The following is a 13845-nucleotide window of genomic DNA, read 5'->3' as shown; positions in this document are numbered from 1 at the left end:
CGTTAATAAGGGTTATAGGGCCTGTCCAGTATGCGGTGATCAGACCGTGGCTAAATATCTAAGTCGTAGTAGAAAAATGAGCTACCAAGGACATCGTCGGTATTTAGATCTTTATCATCCGTATAGGAGACAAAGGACAACTTTTAATGGAGACCAAGAATTTGGTTGTGCACCTGAACTACTTAGCGGAGAGGAAGTGTTGGGGCAACAACAGTAACTTAGGTTCAGTTTTGGGAAGGGGGAAGCCAAGAAAGGTGGAGTATTGGAAGTTTCACCATGTTCGACATTTTTTAGATGTCATGCACGTCGAAAAGAACGTGTGTGATATTATAATTGGGACACTTCTGCACATGAAATTGAAGAGTAAAGACAGCCTTGCCTCGCGTCTTGATTTGGTTGACATGGGAATATGGCCTGATTTTGCTCCAGAAGTAGGTGAGACTAGAACATACCTACCTCCTGCCCCTTATACTCTCTCCCGGAAAGAAAAACAAACAATATTGGCATCATTGTACGACATGAAACTTCCATACGGACATGCTTCAAATATAAGAAATTGTGTATCGATGATTGATATGAAGTTGTATGGTTTAAAGTCCCATGACTGCCATATCCTTCTCCAACAACTACTACCTGTTTGCATTCGTTCAGTGCTTCTGAAAAATGTTAGGGTTAGTATCATAAGATTGTGTTTTTTCTTCAACTCTCTGTGCAACAAAGTTGTAGATGTGTCAAAGTTGAATAAATTACAAGCAGATGTGATATTGACCCTGTGTGAGTTGGAGAAGATATTCCCTCCGTCATTTTTTGATGTTATGATACATCTTATGGTCCACCTAGTAAGGGAACTGCGATTATGTGGACCGGTTTTTTATAGATGGATGTTTCCATTTGAACGATTTAATAAAATATTTAAGAGTTATGTAAGAAACCGATTCTATCCAGAAGGTTCTATAGCTGAAGGTTACCTCAAAGAAGAGTCAATAGAATTTTGCAGTGAGTTCTATAGCGGGAGTAGTAGAACAGTCGGTCTTCCGAAAGATGAAGAAATTTTTTTTGGTCCAATCGGTGGTGTGACTATGAAGTCAGTTGCGGAAAAAGAATGAGATGAGGCTCATCTTTCAGTTCTTCATAATAATTCGGAAGTGGAACCATATGTTATGTAAGTAAAACATAAAAAGTATACATATAATTGTTAAAGTTATATTTGGTATAGTTTAGTCGAATTTGATGTAAGTAATTTCAGGTTGCATAAAAATATTTGGAAGAGATTTATCGAGGGAAAAAAAGAGTGTACAGTGGCTATTGGGAGAGCACAATCGACAATTTGCCGATTGGTTTGAACAAAAAGTTGGTTTACATTCTTTTTCCTTCTCTTTTATTTTTATAAGTCGTGTTTTTAAATTTGTAGTTACTTATATGCATCAATAAATTATATGTAGGTCAGTACAGAAATGAGGGAGAATGCGGAACCCGTATCTGAAACTATAAGATGGTTGGCTGGGAAACCTTCATTTTCAGTTTTGACTTACGAAAGTTATGCTGTTGAAGGGGTCCGATACCACACAAAGGATCGAGATAATGCAAGGGTAGTTCAGAATAGTGGTGTGTCATTAGTTGCGAGGACAGTCCAAGTCTCTAGTGCTAAGGACATGAATCCTATAGAGAGTGATTTAAAATTTTATGGGGTGATCAGGGAAATATGGGAATTAGACTACCACGCATTCAAGGCCCCTCTATTTTTATGTACATGGGCAGCAAGTGACAAAGGTGTCAAGTTCGATGATCTTGGTTTCACCCTTGTCAACTTCAATCGACCAGGTCACAAAAAGGACAAATATGTCTCTGTTGACCAAGTTAACCAAGTATTTTATATTGAAGATCCAGTTGATGCTAATTGGTCCGTTGTGTTATCGGCGACAACTCGAGACTATCATGATGTTTACAATGAAGATGCTCCTGAAGACACCTCCTGGAACCCTCCCCCATTCTGTTCTAATATCCCTACATGTGACCCTGCTAACATTGATGATGCAAGTGTTTGTAATAGAAGAGAAAATGTTGAGGGTATATGGGTCAAAAAGTTATAGGAGTCGCCTAATATTCTCCTTAATTGTAATTTTTCTTGTTATTTGTAATTTTTCTTGTTATTTGTAATGTATCTTGTGATCTTTGTTTTCTTGTAATTTTTCAATGTAGTTATAGAAGTCTATCTGTAATTTTTCTTGATAATTAAATGAGAATTTTGTTTAATTTTCTGCATATCTGTTAGACATTATACCATGAACTGTGTAGTTGTTCTAATCTGTTAAATATTAGTTAATTTTTCAGATTAGAGGAAGAGGAAAGAATGGCACCAAAAAAGCAAATGCGAAAGCAATCAGAAAAGACTGCATCACAGAATCTTAGCGGTGGAAGCCCCAAGCGGCTGGAGGATGTTCCGAACAATGATGAAAACAATGAAGGGCATGCATCGGAATCTCAACCGACTAACTCAGAACAGACAAATACTACAACTAATACTGCTACAAGGAAGTCTGGGGGTAAGCGAGGCGTATGCGCAATGTATAAAGTGATTGTCAAGAAAGCTCGCGGGAAGAAAGTTAAAGTCACTGCCAATGAATGGGGGATTCCTAATGGGGAAACTAGTGCCCCGTTTGCAGTCTTACATTGGTATGTTGGCCAGGACTACGATTCCAATCGACATTCCTATGTGGCCAAATGTAGACCCTGAAATAAAATCAAAGCTTTGGTTAGATCTCCACGTACTAGATCAATTGTAAAAAATTATTATCAAATATAGATCTTGAATATAAGTTTTTCCTGTTATGATTTTGTGAACTTGTGTTTTTTCAGGCTACCTTCAAAGTTAAACCGGAAATTGAAAACATGGTCCTAAAGTCAGCAGGCTCTAAATGGCGATAGTTTAAGACTGATTTGACAAGAAAGTATGTGCTACCATTTATTGGAGAAAAGAAGAAGCTGAGTAAGCCGCCAAGAGGCTATGGTTATGTTAGTAAGGCAACGTGGAAAAGGTTTGTGAGACAGATGACTGATTCTAAGTGGAAGGTATGTTTTAATTCTGTAATATATGATTTTGGTGATTTTTTGCATCGTCTGTTGTAATTTTTGTAATCTTGTGACATGTTTTTAGGAAATTCATGACACACAAAGTGAAAGAGTGTCTAAGAGAAAATATCATCACCGGTTGTCAAGAAAGGGCTACATCGGTTTAAAAGAAGATGAGGTAAGAAAAGTTCATTTAATTGTATAACTGTATTTAATTTATAATAGGTTAGTCCATAATAAATTAGAGTCCTACATTTTTTAGCCCTAGAGTTATTTGTATTACTTTATTTTATTTTATTTGTAACAGATAAAAAAAGGAAGGTTGAATCCGGGAGAAGAATCGGATAGAGCGATTTTTTGGCAAATGGCTCGTAAGCGGAAAAACGGACAAGAGGTCGAAGAGGTCGATGAAGATTTGGCTGTTGTATGCGATAAAATTGTAAGTTTTAATTTTTGTTAAATTACATTAAAGTAGGCGAATCAGTAAAATTAGGATGACAGAAATCAGTAAAGTAGGCGAATCAGTATAAATAGGACCCGTGTCAATATTTTAGTTAATTGGTCTTTAATCATACTGATTACAATTATGCGAAATAATTATTATTTATCTTTTATTGAAAACTAGTTAACTCCATTTTGGTTAATTTATTTTCTTGTTAATAGAATGCATTGTAGGAAAAAAAGAAGAAGGGTGAGATTCAGTTTTCTGGTGCTGAAGATGTTCTGAGAACGGCTTTGGAGAGTCATGAGCATTCTGGGAGGGTTCGGGCTGTTGGAGGGTACATCACTCCAAAACAATACTTTAATTTGCCAAGAGAGCCAAAGCTTCGAATCACAAAGGCAGAGTTGATGGCCCGTGATCGACAAAGGGATGAACTACTTGAAAAAAAATGCAAGCTCTCGAGGTAGAGATTGATCGCTTGAAGTCAGTGATCGAAAGTGGAGGTACTTTTCACTCTCCAATACCATCTGAAAAGGCAAGTTTCGATCCGGAAAAGGATAAAGAAATGAAGTCGAATCCACCACCTGCAAGAGGAGTTATGTTGGTATATGAAGATGATGACTGTATTTTTACATATGGCCCAACTAGGCCTTCACCTCCTGGAAGTCACGTAAGTTATTTTAATTTTGTGAGCAACCTTGTCATTTATCTTTCTAAGGTAAATCATTGTTACCTTAATTTTTTAATTTTTTTTATTTAAATATTATAGGCCCAACGATCTTGTGAGCTATCTGTCAAGAGACTTTAGAAATACATTTGGTATGGTATATCCTCGCGAGCATAATTTAACTGATTTGGTACATGGAGTTGATATACCAATTGGACATCAATGTGTCTCCGTTGATGGCCTCATAAAACCAGATGCCTTGCTTCCAGCTGAGACACGTGGTGATGACATGATGACTGTCCGCGATGCTCTAGGATTCTTTTTGGCATGGCCTGAGGAATTAATTAGCTACACAAATGTTGCGGTATGATGAATAATATATATATATATGTATAATATTGTCTGAATTTTGAAATTAAATTGTTCATTTCAAGATATTAAAACTTAAGTGGTATGTACATTTTATTTTGGTTTTATATTATCATCAGGTGCAGAAAAAAGAAAGGCCCCGAACAAGTGCTGAAAAAATAAAAAAGAATGACGGGTTGCAGGATTTGAAGGCACAATTTCTTCAAGCAAAGCCAGGTATGAAAGTGCCAAAGGGCTTTAAGCTGTTGTATAAACATGCACCAACTTGGATGAAAACTACCGGGGTCAGTATCCAGGTTCGATGTGAGCCGAATGTGTTTGGACATGAAAAAACAATTTATTTGTTGCATGAGAATGTAGTGTCTTTATTGGAGTTTGAAATATTGGGCCAAGCAGTAGTTGCAAGTTACATGGCGTAACTTGCATTTTAATATCAGCACTCTTTCGATAGGCACTTGCATTCTGAGATTAGTGAAATACCAGAACTGGCGGAGACATTTGCTTTTATTGACCCCGGATCCACATATCACGTGAATGCTGATTTTGAAGCATACATTTTAAACCGGTTGAGAGAGGGTAACCCAGATCGCCTATTCTTTCTTCCGCACAATCAGAAGTAAGTACTTATTGTAATACTGAAAATTAAAAACATGGATAGTACAGTACAAATTTCTATGTGATGTGTCCTATCTGTCTTTGTTTTTTTATGAAAATAGTATGCATTGGATTTTGGTCGTTATCTGGGAAGGGGAAATATATATTCTGAATCCACTACCTCACCCGACATAATTTTCAGAACTAGAAAAGGCGTTCTCAAGGTAAATTTTTATTAACGTAACAGTTTGGTATAATTGCATGTTCATTTCTGTACATTATATGAGATTTTATGTTTTTTATGTAGGGCTTTGAAAAGTTACAACTCTGAAATCGGCAGGGGCAACAAGATGGCCAAGGCAAAGTTTCTTAGTGTAAGTACAATAGATCGAGTACCTAATATTTGTGCTTAATATATATGATTTATTTGACATGTCTGATTTGTCTTTTAATTAATGAAATAGGGATCTCCCAAACAGCCCGGTGGGATTGAATGTGCGTATGTAATAATGCGATACATGAAAGAAATTATCGATGATGACAAGTTGAATTTTGCTAAAAAGGTATTACCTTGACGTTTCCAGTTTGCTATATACTGAGATATGGTTACTTTTCGATATGGTTACTTTTCATTCATGTACTGAATTTTGTTTGTTTGGAATTTATAGTGGTTGGCCAAGACTCGATCGTGTTACAGCATTGAAAAGCTAGATGAAGTTCGCATTGAGGCTTTGCAGTTCATCCAAGAGCATATCTGATCAATTCCTGTACTCAAGGTCTTTTCTTTTGCGTAGTCGTACATTTGGTAATTTAGACGGTTCTGTGTAGTAAGAATGTAAGTGTATGAATGCTGGGGTTGCTGTATAAGTTTGCAAATGTTGGGGGTTGTACATTTGGTAATGTAGATTCTGTAGTTTTTGAATGATGGGGTTGGTGTTGTTGATTTTTGGATGATTGATGCAGATGATGGGGTTGGTGTTGGTGGTTTTCGGATGATTGAATGGTTAAATGTATGAATGATTGACTGGTTAGATTTGTATGGATACGTGTTATTCCAATGTTTTAGTTTTGGTTATGTAGTAAAGGACATCGGTTTTATTTAGAACAAATTTCTATTAGTAACGAGTACATCGCTTTTTTAGAAAATTAGTGATGTAAAACTTTACACAATTCGGTCTATAAATTACTTACACATCACTTTTAATTAAGAAAAGCTGATGTCAAAAAAGATAATATACATCACTTTAAGGTAAAAAACTGATGTCAAAGGAATCCAGGTTCAAGTCTAAATTAAACATAGAAATCACTTTGTTTAAGATAAAACCGATGTCAAGTGACGTTATAAACATCATTTTTAACCAAACAAAACTGATGTCAAAAAACGCAATGTACATCAGTTTAAGGCAAATAACTGATGTGAAAGACTAACATGTTCAAGTCTAAATGATACATAGACATCACTTCATTCTAGAAAAAACTGATGTCTATACGCTTAATTAGACATCACCTTTCATTAAAGAAACAGATGTTTAATATACCATTTTACATCACCTCTGTCAAAATTATCGATGTTTTTGTGACAAAAAACATAGCTCAATATATGTTTAATATGTTTTAATAGGTGTAATTTAGTTATTAAATAATTTTGTTATAGCATTTTTTGTAAAAAATCATCATATAGACATTAGTGTTTTTCACTAAAATTGATGTTTTTATGACAAAAAACATAGCTCATGATATGTTTAACATGTTTAATTAGGTGTAATTTAGTTATTAAATAATTTATTTATAGCATTTTGTTCTAATAATCAACACATAGACATCTGTTTTTTAACTAAAATCGATGTCTAATCGAGTATAGACATCGGGTATTCACCGATGTCTAGAATAGACATCACCGACATCAACATCGGTTGGGAAACAAAATAGACATCGGCCAAAAAGCGATGTCAATGGACTTTTTTCTTCTAGTGATATTCATAATTTGTTAATGGATCACCAAAATGACATATGGGCTTTTCTCAAACCCGACTATTCAAGTGTCCTAATGGCACAGTGAATGACTAATTGTTAATTCGCTCAATGGAATTTTATTTTAATCTCCTTAGAAATAAATTGAATAGTCCTCTTAGTTTGCAAAGTTATTTAATTTAAACTTTAATATCATTTATTTTTCTCAATAAATGAAGATTTGAATGTTATTTAATCATATATTTATCATCCTCAAGCCACAAAGTTTACACTGCCAAATTTTCGACAGAAGTTATAGACATATGCCTCGAATAACTGGATGCTCTATAATATTTTGAAGTTTTAATCAATCAATGATATTTTTAACTATTTACTTGTCAAGCTTCTTTACTAGCTATATTTTAGTAATCATTTCCAATTTTTCATTATTTACTTTAAGGATTACCCTGATGAAGTCTTACATTATTTCTTCTAGTAGCTTTTTTATACAACTTAACACATAATTAATTTAACATATTTTACTAATTAGATAATCAAATAAATATATGGGTATATTAATGTATGGACAAGTCTTTTAATGGTCATATATACAGGAAAATAATGATAACTTATGTAAGATTTTATCATGGCATTGTTGTTTAATCAAAGAAACTTTCTTGTGATTGTGGTGGGAATAGAGAAATCAATAATGATACACCTGTAGTCTTCAAAACATGTTGGATGCATCAATCATCTAAATGAGAGAACACGATCTTTTTATGTTTTTATGTACAGTTGTATCATGCTATTGAGTACTTGTAAGCCTTCTTGCAAGCAGGGGTTTTGTTGGATATGCCTAGGACCATGGAAAGCACATGATCCTAATGAGCGTAACGGATGGTTATTATAAGGAGACTTTGAGGAGAGAAGAATGTGAAGTTGTTCAGCTTAGAGCATCTGATCAGGAATACTACTAGAGATATGCTCCTTATTATGACCAGGAATACATCTAGAGATATGCTCCTTATTATGAAAGGTGGGCTACAAATTAAGAGTCAAAAGAGAAAGCATTAGCAGAGATCTAAGCGAGATAAAAAATAAGAAACTGAAGAACCTCGAGAAAAAGCAATGTCAGCGAGGAGAACACCTAAGCTCTTGGGAGCAGATTGTTGAATGAAGGCTAGTGTTAAAATGGACTTATGTTTATGGATATTCAATGCCACCATAAGCATATAAGAAAACAGAATTATTTGAGTAAATATAAGGTGAGGCTGAGGTGGCTTTAGAAAGTCTCCATGATTAAGCATAGTATAATCTGTAAAAATAGTTTAGGGATGAGGCCAGCTCAGTAGAATTTAATAAAGTTTTCATAAGGAGCTTACAAATTTAACTAAGGTAATTAGAAGATAGTTTTTGAACTTTCTCAAAGGATTAGAAAATGGTCTATTTGAGGTTGATGCTACTCCACTAAGACAGATGCCTGACTGTGTCAATACTGTACTTCTCTGAATGATGATGACCATAACATGTGCTAAGGGTGTTTGGTGTGTAAAGGGGGCTTGAAAAGAGACACCATTCAAGAATTTTGAGGTAAGAGTATCGTCAAGGCAACGAGATAAAAAAATTTCTTATTTTTCAAGTTAGCTTAATTTAAGGGATTTAGTAAGTAGTTGCTACTATTTTCGTTGCAACTGAACTGGTTTTTTATTTTACCTTATATTTCATATCACATAGATTTTATTTTCCTTTTGTTAGACAATTCCTATTTTTTAGCGTTTATTTGATTGGAATGTGAATGTAGTAGAATTTCTATGAAGTATTTTAAGTCTTCTACATCTCATATGAAAGTGGAGAACTACTTATATACTTATATAATTATGTTATAAGTTGGGCAATGAAAAACAAATTAAAATAGTCGGGGAAATGGGGAATTCTGAAAATTGAACTCGAAACCTCTCACGCCCCAAGCAAGAATCATACTAGACCAAATGCCATCATGGGTGCAAACCAAAAAACCGTTTAGAACATCTCTATTATCCCCAAAATCGGAACAAGTAACACAAAAAAATTGAAGAATTCCATTGCCTGGTTTTTGTCTTTAATCCAAAGAGTTTCTATCGGAGAACATTAATTTTGTAGCAAACAACATTATTTTGGTAGCAAACACTTGTCTAGCTATCTCTCCTATTTTGAAGTATTGATTATGGTTTCTCTTATAATTCACTAGAACTGCACTTACCTAATACCTCTTTGTTTCTTGGGTGTCAAACGTATAAGAATCTATAATACTATTGTAAATTTCAATTGAATATAGACATTAAAAAATTAATTTTTGATGAGGAGCCCAAGAGCTGCAAACGTCCATCACATCTCGAACCACAAATGGATTAAACTACTAATCCATTTCGAACACATTCATTTAATATAAACAGAAACATCCTCAGACTACAGATGTCCAATTCCCTGCTCACAATTCAAATTATTATACATGTAAATGGCGACATACTATTATTACATATTTGTATAGTTTTAAATAGAATTCATCAATTTTTTATTCTTTTTTATTATTAAATTTCATATCCAGAATCGCTACAAAACGCATACATAATTCAAAGCAGAAAGGAATATACCGGAGGGTGTTAATCAAAATTAAGAAAATGTAAACATAATGTTATACAATTTATGCATTCAGTCACATATATGTGCTTCTTTGGTGTTTTAACCAATTTTTTTAGAGAATATTATACACTAACCATAAGTATAAATTGGTGTTGGTCCCTATAGATTACACTCGAGGCTAGAGCAAGTGTGAACCGTGTAGTTTATGCATTCCTTCTCCATTGGTTCCATCACAACACTTGCAAAGAAATCTCAACATTCCGTATAATTTCAAGTTACCTGTTCTATTTATGGTATCATTATTCATTTTGCTAAGAAAGGACCATCAAATGAATTTAACAGAAATGAATTTCTAAATTACAAGTCATTATATGTATCGTGTTTACTTAGAGGCATATCACCATCATGAAGTAGAAACTTTAATCCCATGCACCTCACTGTGTTATTTAGTATCACATACACCAATTTATTCTAATAAGTTGATAAGTGGATAATTAATTTCAAAAATTCTCCTTTGACATGTAGTCATAATAAACTAGCATTTAAGTCATAATAAACTCATTATCTCGTAGTCCAAGATTACATGTCAAATAAAAATTTATAAAACGGGTTACACACATCAGCTTATTAGAATGGAATTAGAGGTATGCCATACAAGATAGCATATAGGCTACAAGGAGATTGAATGATTTTCCAAAGCCCTCTTCATCAAATGAAAAATCAATGGTAAAAAAGTACTTAATAGCCACATTAACAAAATTACCCAATTATTTTTCTACCATTGATACATATTTATATTAGAAACTAAAGTATGATAAATCATCACTTACATATTTGAATTTTGATATAGTGATGTATCACCTATACCAACTATTATATTCACCAATGAATATAAACATACATGATTAAATATGATAAACAGAAAAATAAAAATTATGGCATAAAGACTTTGCAATCCAATCTCCCGTATGGTTAAGGATCAAACTAGCTCAAGTTTCCAAATTATTGAAACAACTCATTGTATTCACAAATCCTAATAATATAACTAACCAATATAATATAAAAGAAAATTGTATGACTAATTTTCTTCAATTAATATGCATTTCTGTTTCTATGAATACAACTTAAAAAACAAAATCTATATAATCTAAGGATTGTTCATGAAACATCATCATCTTAAAAAATTAATTTCAAATAATGATGTACCATGAACATTCTCAAATTATATTTATTTGATAAACTATAACACATTTTTGTTTACAAATTTAAATATTTTTACACCATCATTATATGAGAGGTCTTCTTACTATTATTCTATACAAGAATACATAAATAAAAGGACACTCTTTGTTTAGTAATTTGTGTATCAAGAACATAGATTCGGCACCTATTTATAGTAGAATACAAGGATATGAAAAATTAAGTCAATAACATTACCATTGATTTCAAAGTATAACTTATGCTTACAAGTGGATAACATCGGGGAAATACAAATTTCATATATACTCATTTAATTTTGTGATATCTGTATACAGCTGTAAAAAATAAAATACAATTTTTTACATATAATTATATATAATGTAGTTGGATGATTTTGTTATGACAATGATATGAAATACATATTTTTTATTATATAATATATAATTTAAATTGATAAGAAATATTTTTATATTTAAAAATAAATTATTTGAATACAATGCACAATGGGCAACAAACTTATTTTTTTGATGTTATGTACAATGTAACTTAACAATAATATAAAATACACATTTTTAAAAATTATGCAAATTAGATAGTAAGAGATAATATATCCAAAAATAAATTATTTTTGAAGTAAGGGGCACAATTTTTTTACAAAAACGATAAGGACAAATATTGAATAAGTAGTAATATATGTGTATGTATATTTATCAATAATATATTTTTAAAGTGAAATAATTATTTTTATATTATTAAGATATATGCGTACTCATAATTTATTGGTGGTTCATGAAAAGGACATATAGGCTTTTTTGAAACTGGACTATACACATATGGGCTTTTTTGAAACTGGACTATACAAGTGTCCCTAATGGAAGGGTAAGTGACTAATTTTTAATTGGCTCAATACAATATTATTTTAATCTCTTTAGAAATAAATTGAATAATCTTCTAAGTTTGCAAAGTTATTTAATTAAAACTTGAATATCTTTTAATTCTCAATAAATTAAGATTTGAATGTTATCTAATCATATAATTATGAGTTTCAAGCCACAAAATTTAGCTGCATCAATTAGTAGAATTTTTATGAAGTAATTTTAAGTCTTATACATCTTATATGAAAGTGGAGAACTACTTATACACTTATAATATTTTGTGATAAGTGGGCAATGTAAAACAAATTGAAATAGTGGAGGCCAGAATCATACAACTAGACCAAATGTCATCATGTGTGCAAACCAAAAAATAGTTTAGAACATCTATATGAGCCACAAAAGTAGAACAAGTAACATAAAAAGATTTTAAGAATCCCATTGTCTGGTTTTTGTCTTTAATCCTAAGACTTTATGTGGAAGAACATTAATTTGGTAGCAAAGATCATTAATTTGGTACCAAACACTTGTCTAGTTATCTTTCCTTTATAGACAATTATTGGTAAACAATTTTGAAGTATTCATTATTATTTCTCTTGTAATTACTTAGCAGTGCACTTACCTCATACCTCTTTGTTTCTAACTGTAGGCTGTGGCCTAGGTGTCAAGCTTATTAGGAGCTAAAATATTGTTATAAATTACAATTGAATATGGACATTAAAAAATTGATTTTTGATGAGGAGCCGAAGAGATGCTAACGTCCATCACATCTCGAACTACAAATGGATTAAGCTACAAATCTACTTCGAACACGTTCATCTAATACAAATAGAAACATCTTCTGACTACACATGTCCAATTCCCCGCTCACAAATCAAATTATTATACATGTAAATGGCCACATACTATTATTACATATTTGTATAGTCTAAAATGAAATTGATTAATTTCGTATTTTTTATTATTAAATTTCACATCCAGAATCGCTAAAAAATGCAAACATAATTAAAAGCAGAAAGGAACATAGAAAAAAACAGAAAACAACGTACATGAGGCTGTTAAACAAAGTGAAGAATCTATAAACATAATGTTATACAATTTATGCATTCAGTCACAAATATGTGCTTTTTTGATGTTTCAACCAACTTGTTTAGAGAAAATTGTACACGGTCCTTAAGTATAAATTGGTCTTTGTCGCTTCAATAGATTACGCTGAAGGTTAGAGAAAGACTGAACCCATATAGTTTATGCATACTGCTTCTCTATTGGGGTTATCACAACACTTGGCAAATCAATCTGAGCATTCCTTATAATTTCGAGTACCTCCTTTATTCATCGTATCATTATTCATTTTTCTAAAAGAGGACCATCAAGTGAATTTATTTGAAATGAATTTTTAATTACAAGTCATTATATTTATCGGGTTTACTTACAGGCATATCACCATCATTAAGTAGAAACTCCAATCCCCCTGTAATTCCCATTATTATTATTTAGTATCAGACACCCCAATTCATTATAATATGTTGACACATGGATAATCAATTTCAAAAATTCTGATTTGATATGTAGTCATAATAAACTAGTATTTATGAGTCACTTGTGCTGATATTATAGTACATCGTGACCACATTCAAACAGTAGTTTGTAAGACTCCTATACCACATTTGAATGTCGTCAAGCTATATTTTTTAGTATCATAAATAAAATTCATTATCTGGTAGTCCCTGATTACATGTTAAATGAAAATTATGAAACTGGTTACACACGCATTATTGGATCAGAATGGACTTATGGGTGTCACATACGAGATAGCATATAGGGGACAAGGAGATTGGATGATTTTCCAAAGACCTCCTCATCAAATGAAAAATTTGTTAAAAAAAAATAATATATTTTTGACTATTAAAATAGTAGAATTGTGTGGGAGTCTCTAGAATAATCTTGGTACATGTATTAGTATTTTTCTATGTTCAATGTATTGGTGTAGGTACATGTAATCTCTAGATACATGTATCTTGGTCAAGTGTTGTCTATTGGAGTCTAAGAGTTATCTAGATCTT

Source organism: Apium graveolens, chromosome 10 (assembly GCF_009905375.1).
Source record: "Apium graveolens cultivar Ventura chromosome 10, ASM990537v1, whole genome shotgun sequence".
NCBI classification, from domain to species: Eukaryota; Viridiplantae; Streptophyta; class Magnoliopsida; order Apiales; family Apiaceae; genus Apium; species Apium graveolens.
This window is presented reverse-complemented; position numbering follows the sequence as displayed.